Below are 18,294 nucleotides of genomic sequence, written 5' to 3' on the forward strand. Positions count from 1 at the left end.
AAAGAAGTCCTCAAATCAATGGTTTGTATCCTGCAACATTGTTAGTACATCTAAATTGCAATTGATATGCTGCATAGAAAGACTTACCTTTTTGATTGATCAAATCAATACCTACATTGACTCCTGATTTGCATTTGGAAGCATCCAAATTGGGCGTTCCTTGGGTTTTCTAACCTTATGCTTATTCCTTTACCTAAGATTGGAAGGGTTGTCTCTTGGGTACCCATTGTAATCTTCCACAGGGTGGGCTTATTGATTTTCCATTGTCGTTCTTTGAAAATGGGAGAGCATGTTTTTCCTATTTGACTTAAATTTCATCTATCAATTCTTTGATTTCATCCAGTTTGGGTTTAGGATGGATGACTGCCAAAGTCAATCCTTCGCCTTTTATGTATCATCTTCTTCTTTTACTTTGATCATTTTGGGTGCAGGAGAAGACAAACCTTCGCCATCTGAAGAAGTATCATTGTATGACACGTTTAGATCTTTGGTTTCCTCTTATATCTTTTTGACAACATCAGACATATTTGTATGACTTTGGTTTCATGTGGGTTCATTTTGTAAATCATTGACTTTCTCTACTCCCATCATTTGTGTTAACACCTTAGCAACTACTTCTTGACATGATGAACATTCAAACTCTGACTAGCTAACTTTATGTAACCAACAAAATGCTAGGAGGAGAAGGATATTAGGGTTAGCTTCTTCTCCTAAACATTGTAAATTAGCTATCATATGGTCTATGAATTACATTACAACCTTAGATTTTGGGGTTGAAATTAGGGAGTCCATATCTTGATCCACTGATGTTTTAGTTGAAGTCGTATCAAAAACCATTACCTTGTAGGAGCCTGAATCTATTTGTAAGAAGGCTACCTCATTAGGACCATTATATTCTATAATCTTCTTTTTTAACTTTGGCTCTGCATCCATTTTGATTTGATTGTTCAACCCTTTCCATGGTAACCATAGCTGGGTGAAATCTATGGAAAACCATCCCCTTAGGTACTTTGTCCATTCCCTACTTAGGAGTAATCCATATGTTTCAAGGATATCAACCACATGTATATCAATGACATCTTGAATCCATGGGTCGACTATTAATTGTATCTGAACATCCTTTAATATGTTAATGACCTTCACCTCTATTTTGTCCAACTATATCACTATTTGTTTGGTAGGTTGAGGGCTGACTTGCAAATTTTGAGCTATGGAAAATGGCATGATGTTACATGAAGCTCCCGAATCAATCAAAAAATTGTGAAGATTCTTCCCATATATTTTGATACTAAGCAAAAATGGGGGCACCTCAACCTTGTCTTTAAACATAGTGGGAAATGCCTCAAGAACATTAACTTGTTGGGATGTTGTCTTTTGAGAGGTAGTATTCATATTGTGGGGTGCCTTGGTATGATGTAGGGTCTTCATGATCACTTCTCGTTATTGTGGATAATTTTACATGTCAAACATGGACATGTTGGCCTTTGTTTGTTTTAGGTCTTCTACAACACTATACTTTCTAGTAGACCAAGTAGGGTTTTTCAATATTGTTGGTACACTTCCTTGGTTTTGATTTTGTTGTCCTCCATACAGTGGCTTAATTGGTGCTAGATTGTTACTCACTCTTGGATTGGAAGGAGTTGGTTGTAGTGCTAGGGGAATTCCATCTGTTAGAGGTTCCTTTCTACTTCTCAAGTTGTATGTATTATGACTGTCATTGTGAAAAGAAAACATCTCTTCATGGTGAAGGTCAGGTTCTTGGCTAAATGGGAATGAGAATTCTTTGTTGATTGGTTGCTGTACCTATGTACTTTGTGCAGAATCATAGGATTCTAATAACATAGCATTGAATTGCACAGGAGGAACATTGTTGTTTACTTGTGGATTTTGAGTCATTTCTTGATTTCCATCATAATATAAACCATCGTTGTTAGATGCATTTTGACCATCATCATATTGATTGATATCTGTGAACTAAATATTGTTGTTGTTATTGTTTGCAAGAATTCTTCCATTATTCAGACGGGTATTCCACTGTCAGTTCTATCTTTGGAAGCCATTATTGCGATCAGGAGGATTGAAGTTATTCCCTCCATTATTGTTTCCTGTAGTGTTGTTCCCATTGTTGTTGTTCCCACTGAAGTTCTTGTTATGATTTTGACCATAATTGTTTTTGTAGGGATCAATGTTGTTCCTTTGAAAACTATTATTCTATCTTTGTGACAACCTTAGACAAGTCAGCTCATTGTTCATTTGTAACAGTCTTTTTCATCTGACCAAATTAAAAAATAAAGCTATTGTGTGCTTCAGTGGGTACTGCTGCCTTTTGATCAAAGAAGACAACTTTCAAAGGTTCATACCCTAGATATGTTAGAGTGGGGTTCTATAGAGTAGGTGCCTATTGTAATGGAACTAGATTCATAGGTATGAATGGGCAAGGCAACATAGGTACTCCAATAGGGTATGTTGGCATTGCCGTGATAGCTTGGGTTGGAAGCATCAATCCTTCTTTGTTAGGATTGGCTTGCTTAGTAAAAGTACTGCTTCTGCAAAAACCTTTTCCAATGTATCAATATTTTTTGTGGGAAGTCTTCTTAGAAAGATAGCAGTAAGAGGGTCTATAGCATTTAGGCAAATTTGAATAGCTACTTCAACTGGTATAGTTTATGATGTTTCCAATTTGTGATGTGCCATATGAAAGTGATGATTGAAGCGTGAAACTATCTCTATTGGATCCCTTTTGATTGATATGAATTGTTGATCTATCACCTCTGGGTTGAGAAAAGTTTTGAATTGTTCTAAGAATAATTTTTCAAAGGTATCCCAATCTCCATACATCCAGGTGGAAAACTGATGTACCAATTGTAGGAAATTTCCCCCAAAGAGTAGGGAATAAATGAAGGAGCACATCCTTGTTGGGAATCTATTTTTAGTTACAAATTTCTTTGAATACCTTAATGTGGTCTTTAGTAGTTCGTGTTTGTCCATAATTGAACCTTGGGAAAAAATTCTTGGGATTCTTAGGGAGGTCATGGAGTGCACCTCTCAAGTTAATTGGTGAGTCTACAACATTTTCAAAAAAGTCCATTGGAATATTTGTTGGACCTAAGTGTGGTTGCTGTGGAGGTGGAGTTGAAGAAGATGATGAGATGTTGAAGGGAAGTGGTTGAATTTGAGGTATTCCTTTATCGGTGCGAGGCTTGCAGAATTGGTTAAGCTCGAGAAACTTGTGTTCAGTTGGGGAAGATCTCAAAGCTCACTAAAATGGGGATTTTGGATCAAGATCCTCTAGTTTGCATCAATTTTAGAAAAAGTGCACCTCTGTAGAAGCACACTTTCTCACAAGTAAGGCATAGCTTAGAATTTAGCATAGCAACACACCTTAATTTTTCAAAAACTCATAAATTTTTTTTGAACTTGTAAGAAGTGTAGAATTTTGAAACTTTGATAGACTTTCCTTCTATTCAAAAAATCAAAATGGTGGTCCTCCTTATAGCACCACTTCTGTTGAGCTGTCGTTATGCATGATGCTAAACGAAAGAAATTCTTTTGAACTCCTTTCTTGAAAAGTCAATCTTGTGAATCAACTCCAAAGTTCTAGGTGATCTTATGACCTACTGGAATCCACTCAGTTGAAGATAAACATTTTTTTTCATGAGGAGGTCTTCGCTGGTTCGTTTGATTTCAAATGAGATGTAAAATCTATTTGCTGCTTCAAAATAAAACACACAAAAAAGAACTATATTTTTGTACTTTTTATGTTTTCCAATGAATACAATCTAATGATGCAACTAATATGAATTCCTAATTTAACAAGGGGTTAGTAAAGAAAATAACAAGTAATTTAAAGGAAATAATGTGAAAGTAAAATCCTAATTGACATAAGTTATGAAAACAACATGTCTACTAGTTAAGCTTTTGAATAAATCAGTAAGTAACCAATGAATATAGGAGCAATGCTTTGTTGATTCCACTGATACAATCATCAATTGGAAACTCAATAATCGTATGATGTTTCACTCTTCATCAAATTTCAAGGCCACAAAAAGTGCGCTCATGCAAGACAAAGAGTTATGCAAGCACAATTTGGTGATTTCTTCTTGAGCTAGATACATTAGCAGAATTCATCAAACTATAGAAAACACTAGAAATAAAAGACCACACAACTAAAAGCAAATAAATAAACTTTTGGCTCAATCACAATTCCATGAACATAAATTCACAAAACAATGACACATTTAGGCAAGAATCACTACACTCCAAATGTGAGCACCAAAAGCATAATATTATTGCAAAATAACGGTGGCCTTGATTACATATTACAATGTTGTATTTATTAGAAAATATCTCCTCAATTTGTGTTGAGAGTGAGAGATATCTTCATGCAATAATATGTTTTTAAATTAATAAAAGAAATTAATTATATAGAAACTAACAATCTAACTGGTGCCTAGTAGGACTCCATCCATTTTTATATTCATTAATTGGATGCATGAGCCTTTACATGTCATAAAATAAAGAAATTGAGAGAAGATAAGAAAAAGAAAGCCTTTAGTCAAAGTAGTAGTTTCTAAAAGTGTTAAAAATAGAAGCTCAACCTTCATTGAGTGTTAGTTGGAGTTAAACTATTGTTAAAAATGCATTTTTGATGCATGGAAAGCTTCAATCCTAGAATTGGTGGTTAATTGTCAGCACACCTCTAGAAAAGCACACCTCTCCAAAAATATTCCAACACTTTATGCAAAAAAGTGCACTAGTGCACCAAAACACTAGCGCACCAACTCACCAACTCACCAGCACACCTACTCACATCGAAGGTTAAAAATGCAAAAATTTCACCAAGTGTCAAAACTAAAATTCTGGCTTTTGGGTTTTGTTCCCCTTCATACCAGAGCTATGTCTAGATGCTTGTTCTTGAATTTCTCAATAATCTCAGTAACGTTGGCTACATCTAGTAGGTCCAAGGCATTATAATTTTACTTGACCTTTTTTCTATAGTTATGTACCTCTATTGAAGTTTCAACAAAATCCCTAAGTTTGGTATCTAGCTCTAACAAGGCTTCTTCTATTCTAAATACTTGTTGAATATCCTCATCACTAGAAGCTTCTTCAAAAATCTTCTTGAATTTCTATACTACTACCTCTACTGGAATCAATTTCTCCCATGCATCATCTTCGAATATGTTGAGATATGCATCCCTATAATATTTCTTTGCCTACAAAACTTGCTCTTGGGCTTGGTCCTTATGCTGATGGATCTTTGCATGTAATGTTTTCATTACTTTATTAGTATCTACTATCTTTTCAATCCAATCATCAATTAAATCCAACTTCTTTATTGTATATACATCTATAAGAAATCTATACCTCTGCCCCTTTATGGCCTATAGTACCTATAAATCTTTACCCCATGCATGTACTTCATCCATGATACTGAAATCCTGCTTCAAAATTGCTACCGTTTTATCTATATTTTCTTGCAAAGAATCTAGTAGCTTTAGGTGTCCTTGGATGATAAACACACTCTTTTCCTCAAAATTTTCCCACCATTTCTAATAGGCATTTGAAAATGGATCCAAACACAATCCTCCTTTATCTCTCCTTTCAATTGCTATAGTTAAAGAATCTTCGGGATGTTTGGGATCCAAGGGACTGACAACTTCGGCTAAATATCCTTCCAAGATTTCATTTTGCCTACAAATTGTCATTAGTTTTGCCCCCTCTTGCTCCAAACTCCTAAATAGCTCCTTCATTCGCATTGTGACCATCAGCTTGGCTGTATCCAGTGTGGGCCTCCTGAGCATAACCTCTTTGTATGATAATCTTGGGGACCCATATCCTCTCTTTTCGAATTAGGAGGAGGGATAGCTACTTGCACAAATAAATCTTGATTTTGGTCACTATTGATGAATGCCAATGCTCTTGCTTCTCTTGAAGGGGACTCAGGTTTTCTTAGAACCTCAATCAACACAATCATATCCTATTCATTGGCATTGAATTGTGGCTTTTACTTTTGATCATTTCCTTGCGTAACCATCTCGGGTCTCATTCCATTGAAGGCCTGCCTCTTGAGGATGAAGGAGTTTGCTTTGCCACCCCTTTTCCCTTATCACTCCTTTTTAGAGTTTTCTCCCTTTGTGAAGGTTCTTCCTCCATAGTTTCTATTTCCATGGAGCCCATAGTTCTTACCTCAGTGTCTTGGGGAGTTTGCTGAGGATATTGAACCATTTGCCCTTCCCTAGACACTTCATTAGTTGATATTTGATACTGTTCTTCCTCCTAGTCCTTTTGAATTTTTTCTTCTTCAGTACTCAGAGGCAAGGGAGTAGTAGAGCCTTTATCAACAACTATGACCTACAATGGGGATGAAGGAGTCATCTCTGGATCCTATGATTCTGGTGGTTTTTGTGTCTAGTCTTCCTGTTGGGGCTCATTTTTCAGGGTATCCCAGATCTTATCTCTCACCAATTTTGTCCCTACATGCATGAAATCAAAATATAACATTTTAAATATGCCATTTCCCATTACATCTTGCTCATCAATCCATTGTTGCATTTCATCCTCGGATGTAGTTATCTATAGAGGTTCTTTTGGAATTGATGGATGTGTAACAATGGAACATCTTCTTCTTTCTTGTTCCATGGCTCTAGCTAGCCGTGTTCTTCTTTTCAAAGGTATGCCATCCTCCTCATCCTCCTCTTCTTCCTCTTCAAGAATGGGTTTCGGGACCGATGGGAAAGGCACTACCCTCCTAATCACCCCTTGCTTTTTCTTAACAGGAGTCTTAATCCTTTTTCCCCTTTTAGGCGTAGAAGGGGATACTTGTTTAGCCTACCAAGGAGGAGAAAATTCTCGAATTTCAACCTCTATTTCTACTTGGCTGGGTGTAGTAGGTGGCACTTGAGGGTCTACTTGGACTTGGGAAGCTCCAGTTGTAATCACCTAAAAATGGTCATCTAGACTATTAGCCCCCTTCTCAGCATTTTGGCTAAATTAATTTAATCATTTATCTAGACCAAATTGCTAATAATCAATTTATTTGATTATAACCTATAGTTTGAGTATGCTATCCTAAGTTCATTATTTGATTAAAAGAACATGTCCCCTTTTAATTAAATAAAATACCCCATTCTTCTAACCCACTTAAAGTGCACACATAAAGTCCTTTTTCTATTTTGCAATTAAAAGAAAAGGCTTTGTGACTTTTGTCTTATATGACAAGTCAACTTATATTCTATTGGTTGATTTGTGTGTGCACATGGATCACTCCTCTTTTCAAATTCCACCGTTGATCATCCACCATCTTCATCTTGATCTCTACCGTCCATACATCTTTAAAAGGGAGAGAGCTTTCCCCTTCAATCCATCCATCTTTTGAATATTGTTATGCTGCAAGTTTTCTAATAGGTTTCTTTGGAGCTTTGTGGAGAACTTCTATTTCTTGTCTACATTCTCTCATACCATAGCATCTTAGCTTAGATTTCATTTTTACATGTAGCTTAATCTCACATAGCTTAATATTTGGATTGTAACACTCTCATCCATGCTTAGAATAGCTGCGTTTTTCATATTCATTCTAGCTTAATCTTCATTTGCATTGCATTCTTGAGGAACTCCTTGGGACATTTGCATTCTTGCATCTTGTCTTTGGAACCTCCCATTGCATGGTTTACTAGCAAGAAGAGTATCTCTAAGGCTCATCTGAGAGCCCTTGAACTTGAAATACACTCTCTTGCACTCCATGGATAGGGAGCTCTAAGCCGGCATTCAAACATTCCAACTCATGGAATCGTTTGGATAGAATGGTTTAGAGTGTGACACTTTCGAGTGTACATTTTTGGCGCCCACCGTGGGGCTTGAATCAAATTTTCAGCTCCATTTGCTTTCATTTCTTATCTCTGGTTTTTTACAGCAGCATATTGGGTCTAATCAAATGCTTTTGTAGAATTTTCACTTTGGTTTTAAGGCCAAGCCATAAGTAAATTGGTTTGAAGGCCAAAAACTTAGTTGGTTTAAAGATTTGATCATATCTTTTAAACCGCTTAAAATTTGGTTCTGAAATTTTTTTTTGTAGGTTGCGTATATGCTCAAAATGTCTCAGTCCAATTTTCAGAGCATTTTGACGTGATTTTTGGAAGTTATGATATTTTCTTTATTTTTCATAAAAAGCCATTTTTGATCGCAAATCAGCGCATTTTTTGGAAAAACTTACATTTTCAGAAATCTTTTTAAATTCTAATGGGGGTTCTTTCTTTGTGTTTTTAATTTTGAGATCGTATTAAGGATAAAAAATTCGATTTGATAAATTTGGCCTGTTTTGACAAAATCAATCTCTAGGGAGCAAATGAAGAGATTTTTTAAAATTTCTTGCATTTTTGGAAAGCTCTCTGATTTTTAACAGGGGTCTCTTTTTTTCATTTTCATTTTTGGATACGAAATCATAGCAAAAAAGTCCAATCTTGTTGACTAGGTCAAAACCAAAGAGTAAAAATGAAAGCATTTGTGATTAACTTGCACTTTTTTTGCATGTACTTGGTTGGAGGATAAATTAGATTTTTGAAGCAACTCACCACTTTTTATTGCAGATTTTTATGTTATTTCACATTAACTTTTTTTGCTAACAAGTTGTGATTTCAGATTGCCATCCTTGTGAAAAAAATTGAACATTGCATAAAAAGAACGCATGTCAAAGCTTCAAATGCACAAGGGCTACTAACGATTGTTTGCAGGGCTGCCCAAAGCATAAAAACCCAAAATTTCTTGCTTTTTTGTTTTCATGTGTGGCATTGAATAATTGTTCATTTTTCATAGGCACATAAAACTTGTGATTGGAGTCTTTTGGTAATAGGAGAGTATGCTCTTCACCCTTGTGGTGAATCAGAAATCTTGACTTACCATTTGGTTTCAAAAGCAAGGGGTAACTGAATCTTCTTGGCGTGTTTGGGAGAAAATGATTGGAATAGGAGAGTATGCTCTTCACCCTTGTGGTGAACCAGAAATCTTGACTTCCAAAATTTGATCCACTTTGTGTAGTTAGAATCCTTTAGAGGGCCTGCTCTCGGACAACCTGAGAGGAACGACCCAAGTGGGAACAAGCCGATTACCTGGCTCTTCCAACCCACTATAAACTCAAGGCTACCAAGGACACAAAACTTTGGTAGACGTAGTGTTTGTCTTCACCTAGTGTGATTGCTTATGGGATTTCGACCATAGGGAGATCACTAGGCAAGAATGCTTAAGGTACTCTTGTGATCGCGAGATCGGTTACTCATCGCAAGGTGAGGTGTTCCGTAATTGGGAGCAAGAGGAACACTACGAACGGAAGCCCTATCTAAACACCCTAAGTTAGTAACTACCTTTTTTAGCCGCTCAACTTCTTGGTGCAAGGATTGATCCTAGTGGACTACCCGGATCACCCCAAGATTTACACTCACCATATGTGTTCCCTTGGTTATGCTTATGGCATTTCCATGACAAAGCCAATATCTCTTGTGGGAAACCACTTGGTGTGAGGCAAAGGAGCATCAAGCGTGGGCCAAGTTGTTGAGTAATGAACCATGACTTCTAGGTAGAAATTGCTTGATGTGTTCTCGAATGTGGTATACTTGTGAAAATCTTTTGAACATACACATGACGATAATTCTAGAGAATTCTTTTGAGATGTCACATATGCTTGTATCATGCAAGGTTGCTTTGTCCCTTGCTTGATTGTTTGAAGACTACTCCATGTGTCACTATCTTGCTTGGAAAGAAATTGCTTTTGAACATCAAACTTGTTATGCTAATTGTCAAACTTTGTCAACCAAGTCAAAACATCAAATGCAAACATTTTCTTGTGTTGCTTGCTAAGGGGAATTTCATCATTTGACTTTGATTTTCTATGTCTCTAGTTTTTGAACATGCTTAAAGTGGCTCTTTGGTCTTAGTGCTCTTGGTCTTTTTGTCTTCATGGTCTATGTTTGCTTGCTAGTTATCCTTTTGCTGAAATGGTTTCCTTGATTTCTTGACTACACTCTTGGGTTGGAGAGTTGTTCACTTGTCACCCTGCTTGCTCTATCTATTTGGCTATTTGGGCATCTTGCCTAGCTATTGACTTGAGTCATTCATGTCGTAAGTTTCTTGGACATATTGTTTGACAAGTCACTTTAATCTCTCTTTGCTATCTTGGCAAGTGAATACTCTACCTCTTATAGTTTCAACATCAAGTTATCTTCTAGACTATTTTATGCTTGGCTTTGCATCTAAAACTATGAGATCTAAACCTTATGCTACCAAACTTCAACCAAATCTAGATGATCATGATATCCTCCATGTCACTAAAGAGTTTCAAGATCTATATGCACAATACAAAGAACTAGAAGAGACAAATGATCTTTCTTACCTTCATCTCTCTAAGCGCATGACAGAAATGAAGTCTAAACTTGAGAAAAGGTTAGAGGAGAAGATTGCATACTTACATGAATCTTCCTTAAGGTCTTTACATGCATGTGAGTCACCTTCTTTGAGGTCATCCTCTTCTTCTAGGTCTACATGCTCTACTTCAAGACATCAAATGACTTCATCTTCTAGATCTAAAGACCTTTGTAGAGAACAAGCACTTGAGGCTATGCCAAAATTTCATGATGGACCTATCTTTGACGAAGATAATGATGAATACATGAACACATTCTATTCACTTGAGAAACAAAAAAAAAGACTCTAGACATAATTTTGATAGAACTTTTGCTCCCTTGGAAGATTCTTATGATGACACTTTGCAAAAACTTCTTGGCAATAAGATCATCATGTTACCTAAGTCTAGCTCATATGGAAACCCATTCTTGGATATCTATTGTGCTTATCATCAACATAATGAGCATAGTACTTCAGATTGCATTGAACTAAAACATAAAATCCAAGATCTTATTGATAATGGAATTATTGATACCTCTAATGATTCATGCGATGAGGATACTTTTCTTGAGCAAGATTACATTAATGAACCTATGTCTAGTAGCAGCTCTATTACATCTTCCACTTATTCCAACACTCGTGCATCTCCCAAAACTTCAAAGCTTTCCAACATGCCTCCATCGAATAAAGAACCTAATGCTTTCCACATTGACTATGTGTATCCTCAAGGGCTACCTCTAAAAGAAACTCAAGCTAACCTTCACTTGGCTGCAACCCTTTTCCATGCTACTAATCCTAAACATCCTCAACCTTCATGCACTACTATGCCTAATCCAAGCACTACTCCATTCACTCTTCATTCTCCCTTTTCCTTAGAAGTGGCTCCATGTCAAGAGGACTCTCAAAAAGAAAAAGCTATAAATATCAAGAAAGATCAAGATCAAGCACCCTTTCATCTTCAAAATTTCACCCCTCCATATCCTATGTCTTATCCACCTCCTAAGTATGATGAAGATACCACTTCCATTATCTCCCTTGAGCTTACTAAAAATTATGAGAAAAGTTCTCTTCATATGCTATCCAAGGCTACTTGTCAAGATCAAAGCAAATTCTCATGTTCTACTTCTCCATATCCACTTCAAAATTGTGCTCAAGCTTCAAGTGCTACTATTAAAAATATTGTTCCTATCAAAGGTACTCATGAGTCTATTGATGGCTTTGACCACGTTGCTCACTCTAAAGATGTTGATATCCCTTTTCACTATCCATTTGCATCTCCTAAGTCTATCCTTGGTCCTTATCCATCAAATCTAAAGCCTTCAAACCTTCCATCTATATTGGGACCTTATGTTCCTTCATCTTCTACATTTTCCACTCCTAGCTCATTCCATAGCTCTACTATAATACCTCAAGATCAACAAAAACACTCATCCTTGATGACTTTTCACCCATCTATACATCTAAACCAGTCATATCATCCTTATTCATCCACAGATCCCAAGTCCTTTGGAAGTGAGAATAAACATAAGAATCCATTGAAAAATAAAGATCACTATGTCCCATCTAATCGACATGTGAATGCTAAGAAGGAGAATGCACAAAAAAGACCGCAAAGGTCCACTACTCAAAGAGCTAAACCAAAGAAAATATGGGTTCCTAAATCCATCATTATACAAATGCACTCTCAAGCACCCAAAAAACAAGGAAAATATAAAGCTATGTGGATTCCCAAGTCTCTTTTAAAAGACTTGAATATTGAAAATACTTCAAAGTTGACATTCAAGCTTCCAAAGGCTTCCATTCCATCTTCTTCCAAAAATATTCCAAAGCCTTCCACTCCACTTTTTTCCAAATCTCTTCTACCAGCTCATACATCTAAATCTCAAGTTATTTCATCCATGATTCCTCCATCATTCCAATACTCTTCAAGGTGTGTGTCAATGTTGATCTTGTCCAATATTTCAGCTATCCTCATGAAATCCTCTAAAGCTTACACTTACTTTCCATACATGAACTCTTATCCTCCATATATTCTTCCTACTACCATTTCTCTTTCATCACCCTATCAACATCTTTGAGCATAGCTTTCTATGGTCTTGTCTTATCATGACTTATCTTTCTTGTAGGAGCATTATCTAAATTCAAACAGCTTCAGCTCTTTCTAAAAACTCAAAAAAAAAAAAAAAAAAAAAAAACATGAAAAAAAAATGAAAATGTGCCTTGGTGAAAACCACTTCTTGTGGCACCTTGGTAGCAAAAGTAAAGAGAAATAAATCCATCCTATGGTGAAAACTACTTCTTGTGGCACTTTGGATAAGTACCATGATGAAAACCTGGCAAACAGGCATCATGCGTAATTCTTCCATCATCCATCTATCCCCTCTTCTCTCTTTGATCTTGACAATGTTGAGCTATCTTTGCATATTGGCTATCTTATCCACCAGATTTTTTATTGTGCTCTCCCATTCACTCATAGCCTCTATCTTGAGCTTTATTCTTATTGCTCTATCCCATTTCTATACTATCTATTTGACCCCTTGGTCTTGATCATAATAAATGAAACATGGTTCTCATAGGTCTCTTGACATGGCTACTCTTTTGGACTACATGCTTTCATGCTATCTTACTCATTAACTTCCATCGCTTATCTTATATGCTATCGCACTTGTTGGCTTCACCACTTATCCTACATGCTATCTTGCTCATTACTTCCATTTCTTATCCAAAATATGCTTCATATGACTATTTCACCTCTTTCCCTAGCTTGGGTACTCTTGAGGAGTGTGTCCTTGAGGATCACTTTCACTTGCTTCATACTCTTTTTTCATCCATCTTTGCTTATCCACTGGCTTGTTGCTCCATCATATCCTATACCTTGCTAGACATTGGGAGAAAATGATGTGATCTTGCTTGAAAACTAGTGATATCTAAAACCTTCTAAAACATCCCAAAAAAAATCATATATGATGCTGAAAAAATCCTAAAAATCAGAAAATGTCCTGAAAAAATGATCATCTTAGTGAAAACCTAGCAATAGGAACTTTGATGTATCACCAAAAAAATCAAAAAATTCAAAAATACAAAAAAATTGAAAAAAGTCGTAAAAAAATCTGTCAAAGTGGTGAAAACTTGAAAACAGGCGCTACTTGAAACCCTTGCACCTATGTCTATCAATCTCAATCACCTATTTTGCTACACATTTCCTAGCTTGGAATTGTTTCTTGTCCCCGTCTTGGGGGCACAACTGCTTAGCCTATTGAGGTATTCTTGTGCATTAGGGTTTCTTTGACAACTCACAAAATAGTGTTTCTCAACACTTCCCCCACCTTGACATCAAGTGTTTTTCAACACTTTTCAGATAGTTTACCTACGGTCTCTGATGTCGCGATATTTCTCACTATCAGAATCAAGTCTGGAAGAAATGGCCAAGTGACTTACACACACGCACTTTAACACTTAAACAACTAAGCTATGCTGACATTTATCTACTTTGTGTGCTATCTATGATGATTTCTTTGCCATGTGTTCCCTCCCTAATAGTCTTTCGAGGATGTCATTGACTAGAAGACTGGGGGCATAGGGCATGTCTTCTTGATTTCTGCTTGTGGGTATACTTTGTTTGTCTATAGTGTTGTAAGCATTTATGCTGGTCCTATTCAACACGTTGACTTACAAATGTATCATCCTTGATTGTTTTGCAATATCGCACTCAGGGTTTATCCTGGCGCTTATGCCTTGATACAGGTGTAATCTTGCTAAATTAAACTTAGGGAATCTAATCGTGTAGTTATCTTGACTTACATGTCTCTGATGCTTAGATTGGATTTCCACATACCTATCTAATATTGATCATATTCATATCCTCATAGTTATACTAGTGATGGTTGTATGATCTCATGATGTCCCTAATAAATGCTCAATGATGAAATTAAGAGTCTAAATGTTATGCGCTTCTTGCTGGTAAACCACTTTGCATATTAGCTTGTATTTTAGGTTCATTTTCTAGCTTAGTCTTGCATTCTTGCATATGGGGAGAGCTCTCTCTTCATCTTTTCATGGACATATCGGCTAACTGCTTTCATATATTTCTTTACTTTCTTCTTGTTCATGTCTTTTCACCTTCTTAATCTTTCGCTTCATCTCTTTTCTATCTTGTCATCACATTATATAAAGTTTTGACCTCTTAAATAATTTTGACGTCCTAGATTCATTTTCGGGATCGAAATCCAAATTCGAGTTCATCTTGATGGTCAAATTGTCTTTTAAAATTCTACTTTCTTCTGAGTAGTTAACTGACCTTTTGAGGTCTAATCTCTGAATCATCATTGGGGCATCTTCATTTCTTCATGTCTTCATCATTTCCATACTTCATATCTACTTAAATTCACTATTTCATGTCTAAAATCACCTTTCTACTCATTTTGACCTTATTTTTATGCTATATCCTTCAAGGTCAACTCTAGTCAAACTGGGGCATTTTATCAATTTTTTTATATAGTCATTCTTGGGTTCTAATCATCTATCTGTCATCTTGGACATTGCTATATTCTAATTTTCTCATTTCTAGCCAGTTTTTGCATCCCCTTACCTCATTTCAATTTCGATCCCGAGGGGGCAGAAATAATCTATCACTGCTTAGGAGCATTTGTTTGATCTTCTCACTTGCTCTCACTCTATTTGCTTTTCTAAGTGTTAGTATTCTTCTTGAATTCTGACATCATCTCTTCCTAGTGTTCAGTAGTACTGCTATCAGGCTGTGCATTCAGGACTTGCTATCTATTTCTGCATTTCACTCTTCGGAATTAGACATCTATATCTATCATCGCCTACTTGGCTTCAATTTTCTTTGACATAATGTGTTCCCAGATCGATCACACATTAGTCAAAGAGGGGCAAATGTAATCACCTAAAAATGGTCATCTAGACTATTAGCCCCCTTCTCAGCATTTTGGCTAAATTAATTTAATCATTTATCTAGACCAAATTGCTAATAATCAATTTATTTGATTATAACCTATAGTTTGAGTATGCTATCCTAAGTTCATTATTTGATTAAAAGAACATGTCCCCTTTTAATTAAATAAAATACCCCATTCTTCTAACCCACTTAAAGTGCACACATAAAGTCCTTTTTCTATTTTGCAATTAAAAGAAAAGGCTTTGTGACTTTTGTCTTATATGACAAGTCAACTTATATTCTATTGGTTGATTTGTGTGTGCACATGGATCACTCCTCTTTTCAAATTCCACCGTTGATCATCCACCATCTTCATCTTGATCTCTACCGTCCATACATCTTTAAAAGGGAGAGAGCTTTCCTCCTCAATCCATCCATCTTTTGAACATTGTTATGCTGCAAGTTTTCTAACAGGTTTCTTTGGAGCTTTGTGGAGAACTTCTATTTCTTGTCTACATTCTCTCATACCATAGCATCTTAGCTTAGATTTCATTTTTACATGTAGCTTAATCTCACATAGCTTAATATTTGGATTGTAACACTCTCATCCATGCTTAGAATAGCTGCATTTTTCATATTCATTCTAGCTTAATCTTCATTTGCATTGCATTCTTGAGGAACTCCTTGGGACATTTGCATTCTTGCATCTTGTCTTTGGAACCTCCCATTGCATGGTTTACTAGCAAGAAGAGTATCTCTAAGGCTCATCTGAGAGCCCTTGAACTTGAAATACACTCTCTTGCACTCCATGGATAGGGAGCTCTAAGCCGGCATTCAAACATTCCAACTCATGGAATCGTTTGGATAGAATGGTTTAGAGTGTGACACTTTCGAGTGTACACCAGTATCTTCCAACCCTTGTATATTTTCTTCTTGTTGATGTGGAGGTGCCAAGATTTCACCCTTCTCTAGTTTAGCTCTTTGAGGAGAACTCCTCTTTCTTTTACCGTTTCCTTTTCTCTCCTAAGGGTAGTAGTATCCAACTGGTCTATCCAGTTGGTATACTATTTTGGGCCTAATGGGTGATTGAGCTACAAAGGTAGGGATAGTGACCTTCTTCCCTCTACCTTTGGCTGGGTGGGCCTATGCATGGAAAACCACTATCTTAGGTATTAGATCAAGTTTAAATGGTTTCTTGATCTAATGCTACATCATTTTGATGATGTGCCTTGCCCGATGATTAATATCATCATTCTCTTCCCTGTCAACCTTTGCATTCATAATGGGTTGTTCCCCAATTTTATTTTCATTGAACAAAGTGTTGAGCAGCTCCCTTGAGTCTTGTTGCAATATTTGCAATGAAATCTTTATCTTTAAAGCCTTTTCTGCCAAATAAAAAGTCATCCTACAATAATCCTTGATACGAACATCGTAGTCATTTGTTGCATTCATCCAATGGTCTTCGATATCTTCTTCATGTGTGAATGTTTTTCCTGCTGGATACTGCATTCTCCCAATATTATCAAAACATGGTAATGGAGAATTGTATTCTTCCAAGGTATATTGATCCCATTTATACTCAAAAGAAGGAATATCTTGCTTTCATTTTACTTGAAAAGGCCCTATGATTAGAGGCCATGCCGAACACTGTTTACACTATTTTCTAACTAGGTCATATGTAGATGAGAGTTGTTGGGAAATCTCTAAGAGAACAAGTCTATCACTAGGATATCTTGGGAGCTTCTTCAGATTGACCATGGTACCATCTACCCTTAGATATGTGAATGTTCTAAATTGAATGTAATAGGCACCAAATGCTATTAGCTGTGCCACTGCCTCCTCTGATAACCTCTTCGCATAATCTCCTTCTATGAATCTGATTATGGTGAATATGAAGGCATCATTGACAATTTTGTATTCCTTTCTCTACATTGAGAGTCTCTTCTTCTCTAATTGTGGATAAACAATATATGACCAAGCATTGGGATCTTGCATGCTGTCTCTTTTGTATAACCCTAGGCAGTCTATTGTCCTTGTGTCTCATAAGTACACTAGGTAGGATGTCATGTAGAACTTCCTTTTTTCCTTAACTACCTCCAACTGTTCACTCAAGTTTTCACTCAAATTGGTGGCCCAATCAAGTGGCATCTTGGCCATCTTGATAGTCTTGATAAAATGTACCATGAAGATATTTAGGTGTCTGACTACTAGGAGAACCATTACTCTACTCAAAAGTATGATTGAGTACCCGATATCTTCCTTCATATATCCCCTTGTCATGTCCATTTTACCAGTTATCATGCCCATAGGAGTCTTCTCTATAAGATAAGAGGATTGGATGATATCAAAAGCCTCTTTTAAGTGATCTCTATACCATCTCTCTGCCGCCTCATAGGTTAACTTGATAAATTGATCCACCCTCGAGAGATGGGATACTTTCTCAATGTTGTTCGGTCGTAGATTGAGAATGATCTCTCCTGTCACACTCTTCACCACACTTTCTTCTGGGAAAAAATGTTGTGCAAGTGTCATAATGAGCTCTGAAGATTGCATTGACACTGGGTGAGATGCTACATTCACTAAACCTGAACGAATCAAAGCAAAAAGCATTACAGATCTCTTGCTGGGTTTGTTACATATCTTCAAGAATTCTCTCAAATCTGTTTGCCCCAACTCTATATCTTTGATTTTAGAGTAATCATCATGAAACCTTGATTTCATTGGAGGAACGCCTTGGAACTTGAACACTACAAGTTTCAGAGCCATTTTCTCACCTAATGAAGATGCCGTTATATCTTCACAAAAGGACACCCATGAGTTTAGAATTATAGAAAAATGAATCAATTAAACCCTAAAGACTATCATGCACAAAACCTAGAATGTTAAATTATCTAAAAATATGAAAAAAACTACTTAAAAGTCTTGAAATACAAAACAAATAAAATTGGCACACTTGATAGGCACACCAGATGCACATATTTCCATAACAATGTACTTAATGTTTC

Source organism: Cupressus sempervirens, chromosome 7 (genome assembly GCF_028749045.1).
Source record: "Cupressus sempervirens isolate cs-2001-9-10 chromosome 7, ASM2874904v1, whole genome shotgun sequence".
NCBI lineage: Eukaryota > Viridiplantae > Streptophyta > Pinopsida > Cupressales > Cupressaceae > Cupressus > Cupressus sempervirens.